Source organism: Salmo salar, chromosome ssa09 (assembly GCF_905237065.1).
Source record: "Salmo salar chromosome ssa09, Ssal_v3.1, whole genome shotgun sequence".
Classification (NCBI taxonomy): domain Eukaryota; kingdom Metazoa; phylum Chordata; class Actinopteri; order Salmoniformes; family Salmonidae; genus Salmo; species Salmo salar.
The window spans coordinates 11,390,825-11,397,133 of NC_059450.1; positions in this window are offsets into that span (position 1 = coordinate 11,390,825).

The window sequence follows — 6,309 nt, forward strand, 5'->3', positions numbered from 1 at the left end:
CAAATAATGATTGACATGTTTTCATTAAAAACATTATTGTTATGAATTTACAGTGCATTTGGAAAGCATTCAGACCTCTTGACTTTTTCCACATTTAGTTATTTTACAGCCGAATTCTAAAATGGATTAAATAAAGCATTTTCCTCCTCAATCTACACACAATACCCCATGATGACAAAGCGAAAACAGATTTTTTTGCAAAGTTATATATATATAAAAATGTACCTTATGTACCGTAAGTATTCAGACCCTTTGCTATGAGACTCGAAATTGGATAATCCGGTTTCAATCGATCATCCTTGATGTTTCTACAACTTGATTGGAGTCCACCTGTGGTAAATGCAATTGATTGGACATGATTTGGAAAGGCACACACCTGTCTATATAAGATCCCACAGTTGACAGTGCATGTCAGAGCAAAAACCAAGCCATGAGGACGAAGGAATTGTCCGTAGAGCTCTGAGACAGGATTGTGTCGAGGCACAGGTCTGAGGAAGGGTGACAAAACATTTCTGCAGCATTGAAGGTCCCCAAGAACACAGTGGCCTCCATCATTCTTAAATGGAAGAAGTTTGGAACCACCAAGACTCTTCCTAGAGCTGGCCACCCGGCCAAACTGAGCAATTGGGGGAGAAGGGCCTTGGTCAGGGAGGTGACCAAGGAAGCGATGGTCACTCTGACAGAGCTCCAGAGTTCCTCTGTGGAGATGGAAGAACCTTCCAGAAGGACAACCATCTCTGCAGCACTCCACCAATCAGGCTTTTATGGTAGAGTGGCCAGACGGAAGCCACATTATACCTTTTCATCTTCCAATGAACATAATACAAAATGTACCAAACCTAAATGGGTGTGAGTTTTCAAAAGAACATGTTAAAATCCTGTGATCAAACTGGAATGGACTAAGTTCTGTTTGCTGGCTTTCCGAAAGAAGGCATCCGTCTCTAAACATTAGCGAACCAGTTCCCTTACAAATGACATGACTGTCACCTCATCTACAGGACATTGTCACTGGTAGTGTCACCATTGGTCCTAAACTATGATCACAGATAGTGTGTCAACAATTCCTGGTCATATTTTCGGATAAGTTCCTCACAAAGGTAGCCTAGTTAACACCGCAGAGCGACAGAGAGAGAAATACCATTTGCGTAGCAAGACATCCCAAACCGTGTAAATGTTATAACCTGAATGAGATCTGATAGAATGTTCCACCATGATGACGTTTCAGTAATAGGCCAGAGGGTGCAGTGTTGGTCACGGCGATAATGATAGGTCAGTTGCAGTGGTTAGTACAGACACATACAGTTTGTAAGGACACTGGTGTTTACAAGGACCAAGACAATCTCAAGTATCTTCCTAGTATTTTGACCTGAACTATTTGCCTTAGCAGCTGGGCCCATCAAACCGAAACTGATAACAATGGATTGCTTCTTATAGAGGTCTTTTCAGGTCTCCTTACACCGTAAGAAAGCTTCAATGTATAGCAACCTGTCTAAAGTCCTAAACACTTGACATGACTTATGAACTAGTTTTATTTTCTGTCAGTGTTCGAGTGAGATCAGGGGGCAGAGGCTGATTTGGATAAGTATGTCAGTTGCAGCAGCGCCACATTTATCCACGGAAATGTCTGGGCCTGTAGCACTCCACTGCTCAGGTTACTCTGCTGTTGTCATGTTATGTCCTATCTCACCCTCTGACGGTTGGGGTGCTTGCCTTTTGTCTTTCAAAGTTCGTCTCACATGCTGAAAGTTGTATATATTTTGGGCCGCCATGTTTTTTTAATAGGGCCATGAACAGACAAAAACAAGAAAAAACTAAAACAAGAACTCCTGAAATAGTATAGCAAACATACTTGTGTATATACTGTACCGACAATAGTTACCTGTAGCTAACTTAAATGAGCTACTGTTGTACCTTAAGGTTCTGTATATAACTGACTTTCACAGACACTCTGTTTTGATTATACTGTGTAAAATACATGCATGCGTCAATATTAGAGAAATACATGCATTCATAGTACAGCAAAACCTAGGGCCTGAACAAACAATGTAATCCAAGTGTGGCATGGACCAGCACTCTTTGAATGATAATGTGTAATAACGTTATAAAGTTGTTTACTTGGTAAACTCCCTTTCCTACAGGATTCTGATTAACATAACCACTACAATAGCATCCTGGTCCTATGGGATCTGTGCCAGGTTTAAGATACAGTGCTTTCGGAAAGTATTCAGACCCCTTGACTTTTTCCACATTTTGTTACGTTACAGCGTTATTCTAAAATTGATTAAATAAACAAAAATCCTCATCAATCTACACACAATACCCCATTATGAAAAAGCAAAAACAGGTTTTTAGAAATGTTTGCGAATTTATTACAAATAAAAAACTGAAATACCTTATTTTGTCACACCTGCTCCCCCTCTCTGGCGCTCAAGGGCGCCAGGCTGCCCATCATTACGCACACCTGTCACCATCATTACGCGCATCATCGCTCATTGGACTCACCTGGACTCCTTCACTTAGTTGATTGCCCCTTCTATCTGTCTGTTCCTTAGTTTGTTCCCGTGTCAGCATTATTGTCGTTTATGTTTCCCCTCTTTAGACGCTGTCCTTGTTTGTTCCTTGTCAGTTATTTATTAAATGTTCACTCCCTGTACTTGCTTCTCAACTCCCAGCGTCTGTCCTTACAGAATGCTGACACCAATATTTGAAGCATCAGGGATTCTTTTGTTTTGTTGGTGACGTCGGGACCGGGTGCCACTGCTGAAGGAACCGGGGGTGCCTCAGCTGGCTCGTCGGGCTTCCACGCCTTAGCTGGCGCGAGAGGTTTCTTTGCCTCGGTTGGCTCGGCAGGCTCCCATCCCACATCATGCCTCAGCCGGCTCGTCAGCCTCCCACGCCTCAGCCGGCTTATCAGGCTCACATCCCACGTCATGCCTCAGCCGGCTTGTCAGGCTCCCGCATCTCAGCCGACTCGTCAGGCTCCCACGCCTCAGCGGGATTGTCAGGCTTTCACGCCTCAGCCGGCTCGTCAGCCTCCCACACCTCAGCCGGTTCGTCAGCCTCCCACACCTCAGCCGGTTCGTCAGCCTCCCACACCTCAGCCGGCTCGTCAGCCTCCCACACCGCAGCCGGCTCGTCGGGCTCCCACACCTCAGCCGGCTCCTCGGGCTTCCATGCCTTAGCCGGCACGTCCGACTCCCATGTCTCGGCTGGCCTGTCAGGCTCGCCCAGGTGGCGCTCCTGGGGGGGTGGTACTGTCACGCCTGCTCCCACTCCCCCTCTCTGGCGCTCGAGGACGCCAGGCTGCCCATCATTATGCACACCTGCTCTTCCTAGAGCTGGCCACCCAGACATACTGAGCAATCGTGTGAGAAGGGTCAGGGAGGTGACCAAGAAGCCGATGGTCACTCTGACAGAGCTCTAGATGGAGATGGTTGTCCTTCTGGAAGGTTCTCCCATCTCTGCAGCACTCCACCAATCAGGCCTTTATGGTAGAGTGGCCAGACGGAAGTCACTCCTCGGTAAAAGGCACATGACAGCCCGCTTGGAGATGGCAAAAAAGGCACCTAAAGGACTCTCAAACCATGAGAAACAAGATTCTCTGGTCTGATGAAACCAAGATTGAACTCTTTGGCCTGAATGCCAAGCCTCACATCTGGAGGAAACCTGGCACCATCCCTACGGTGAAGTATGGTGGTGGCAGCATCATGCTGTGGGGTTGTTTTTCAGCGGCAGGGACTGGGAGACCTGACAGAGCTTGAGAGGATCTGTAGAGAAGAATGGGTGAAACTCCCCATATACATCTGTGCCAATCTTGTAGCGTCATACCCAAGAAGACTCGAAGTTGAAATCGCTGCCAAAGGTGATTCAACAAAGTACTGAGTAAAGGGTCTGAATACTTATGTAAATGTAATATGTCTGTTTATTTTTTTCTAATACATTAGCAAAAATGCAAACACATTTTTGCTGCGTCATTATGGGGTATTGTCTGTAGATTGATGAAGGGGGAAAACAATTTAATCCATTTTACAATACGGCTGTAACGTAACAAAATGTGGAAAAAGTCAAGCGGTCTGAATACTTTCCGAATGCACTGTAGCTTCGTTTTGGTTGGTAACGGTCCTTTCTTTTAGTCCGTTAAGAGCCCCATTAACTTCCACACAGCTGAGGGTAATAACATCTCTGTTGTGTGAAGCAACAACACACTCCATTAAGGATCTCAGGGTCTCTGACACACACACACACACACACACACACACACACACACACACACACACACACACACACACACACACACACACACACACAGGTTATTGTGAAGAGGGCTAGGGTGGAGGAGGGTGGTGGTGGGGTTAGTATACAGGTCTATGGTACCCTCACTGTCTCCGTGTTTGCACTGTAAGCATAGAGAGCAGTGTGATAACATCTAAGCTGAGCCTCAGCAAAATACCTCTTCAACTCATCATATCCGTATGCTCTGCCTTAGTCATCATGTTTGTGTGTACCAACTCTCTGTGTTATTTCTCCTTGGCCAAACGTGGAATATTGTGCATAGATGATTGCTATGGTTTACTTCTACAGCTTTTCCTACTTGTGTTTTCCATAGGTGATTGTGTCTGTTGTGACTATATGGGTTTAATTCCTATTACCTGCTCCCCTCTTGAGGCTATTGGATGTGTGCCATGTGCCATTCAGGCATATTTGGAAAAGGTGTATTAATTTGTCATTTGGCTTGTTTGAGGGCAGAGCATTTGGCTTGTTTGGGGGCAGAGCTCATTAAAATAAAAGCCATATTTCTACATTTGTGTACCTATTTAGGATACATCACCATGAAGAGAATAACATTCATATGCATAATTATGCATTACCGTATAGTACAGATCAGGGACCCATGATGAAATTCCGTTACTGGGTGTTAATCCACTTCACTTACTGTAGTTCAATAACCACTATCATTTTTCAATGTGTCATGTCGAATCGTAATTCGGAACAGATATTTAACAGAGTTTTGGGAAAATGTGGACATTAAAAACGGAGGGAGGTTTTACAGGAATTCTATTACCGATATTTGTGTCTGTTCTAAATGTGCTTTTGTAAAATATTCAGTGTAAATTGTTCAGTGTAAATTGTTCAGTGTAAATTGTTAAAAGGGTTTAGAGTTGTACGGTTTGTTCAACTTTTGAAATCAATGGTTTTTGTTTGGCACACCATTTTAAGTGAAGAATCTGAGTCTCGGTGTAATTCTGTTACCGTGGAATTAGCCTAAGAGGAATACTGTCTGATGGAGCTCTTCAAATAAGCATACCGTTGCTTTGTTCAAATAGGAAACTCTATTAAATAAATATTCATACTCGGGTTTACTTAGTTTCAGCGATAATACAGGAGAAGTGACATCAACCCTCATGTGCCAGGGACAACGTAACATAATTCACTCACCACGGTATAAGGCTCAGCTAAGACAAGCGCTAACAAACCTGGATAAGAGGATTCATTTGCATGTCATTTCCATGAGATCCTGGTTAGTTGTCGAGTGCCAGGAGTGTAGAGCAGGCTGTTAGTGCCAACGGTCAGGGATTCCAGGATGAACCAATGGGAAAGGGGGTGTGAGAATGAACGGGATATGAGGCTTTTCCCGAACAAAACAGATATATCATCCCAAACTCACTCAATAAATAGACAGTTTAACAGATAAGGATCAGGCAACCACGGTGAGCTGTTAACTGTTGGAAACCTCAGACAAACTCATGGTGAGATGATGTTATTTCTGATTTCACAAAGATAACATGATGACACTATTCACTGATTGTGCTTTGTTCCTTAGATAGATAGACTCAAGCCCAGACAATTCCCAATAAGACACTGAAAGCTTATAATCTATGTCAATACTTGGTGAGGAAAACGAAACTATCAGATGTTGTTAGTTAGCTTTAAATGGGCTCCCCAGGATTCAGAGCTGTCTTTTAGTAGGTTTTGGTATTGTACTAGCAAAATAACTATATGATAATAATTCATATCAGAGATGCTGGTTTGGTGATTGATATAATGCAAGCGATCTGCCTCAGATCACTTGATCTGCTGTAGTACTGTATTTGGTCCGTATTTTCCACATACAGTATGTACGGTCCCGTGTGGCTCAGTTGGTAGAGCATGGTGTTTGCAACGCCAGGGTTGTGGGTTCGATTCCCACAGGGGACCAGTACGGGAAAAAAATAAAAATAAATGTATGAAATGTATGTCGCTCTGGATAAGAGCGTCTGCTAAATGACTAAAATGTAAATGTAAAAATGTACAGTAGTCATATGAAACAGC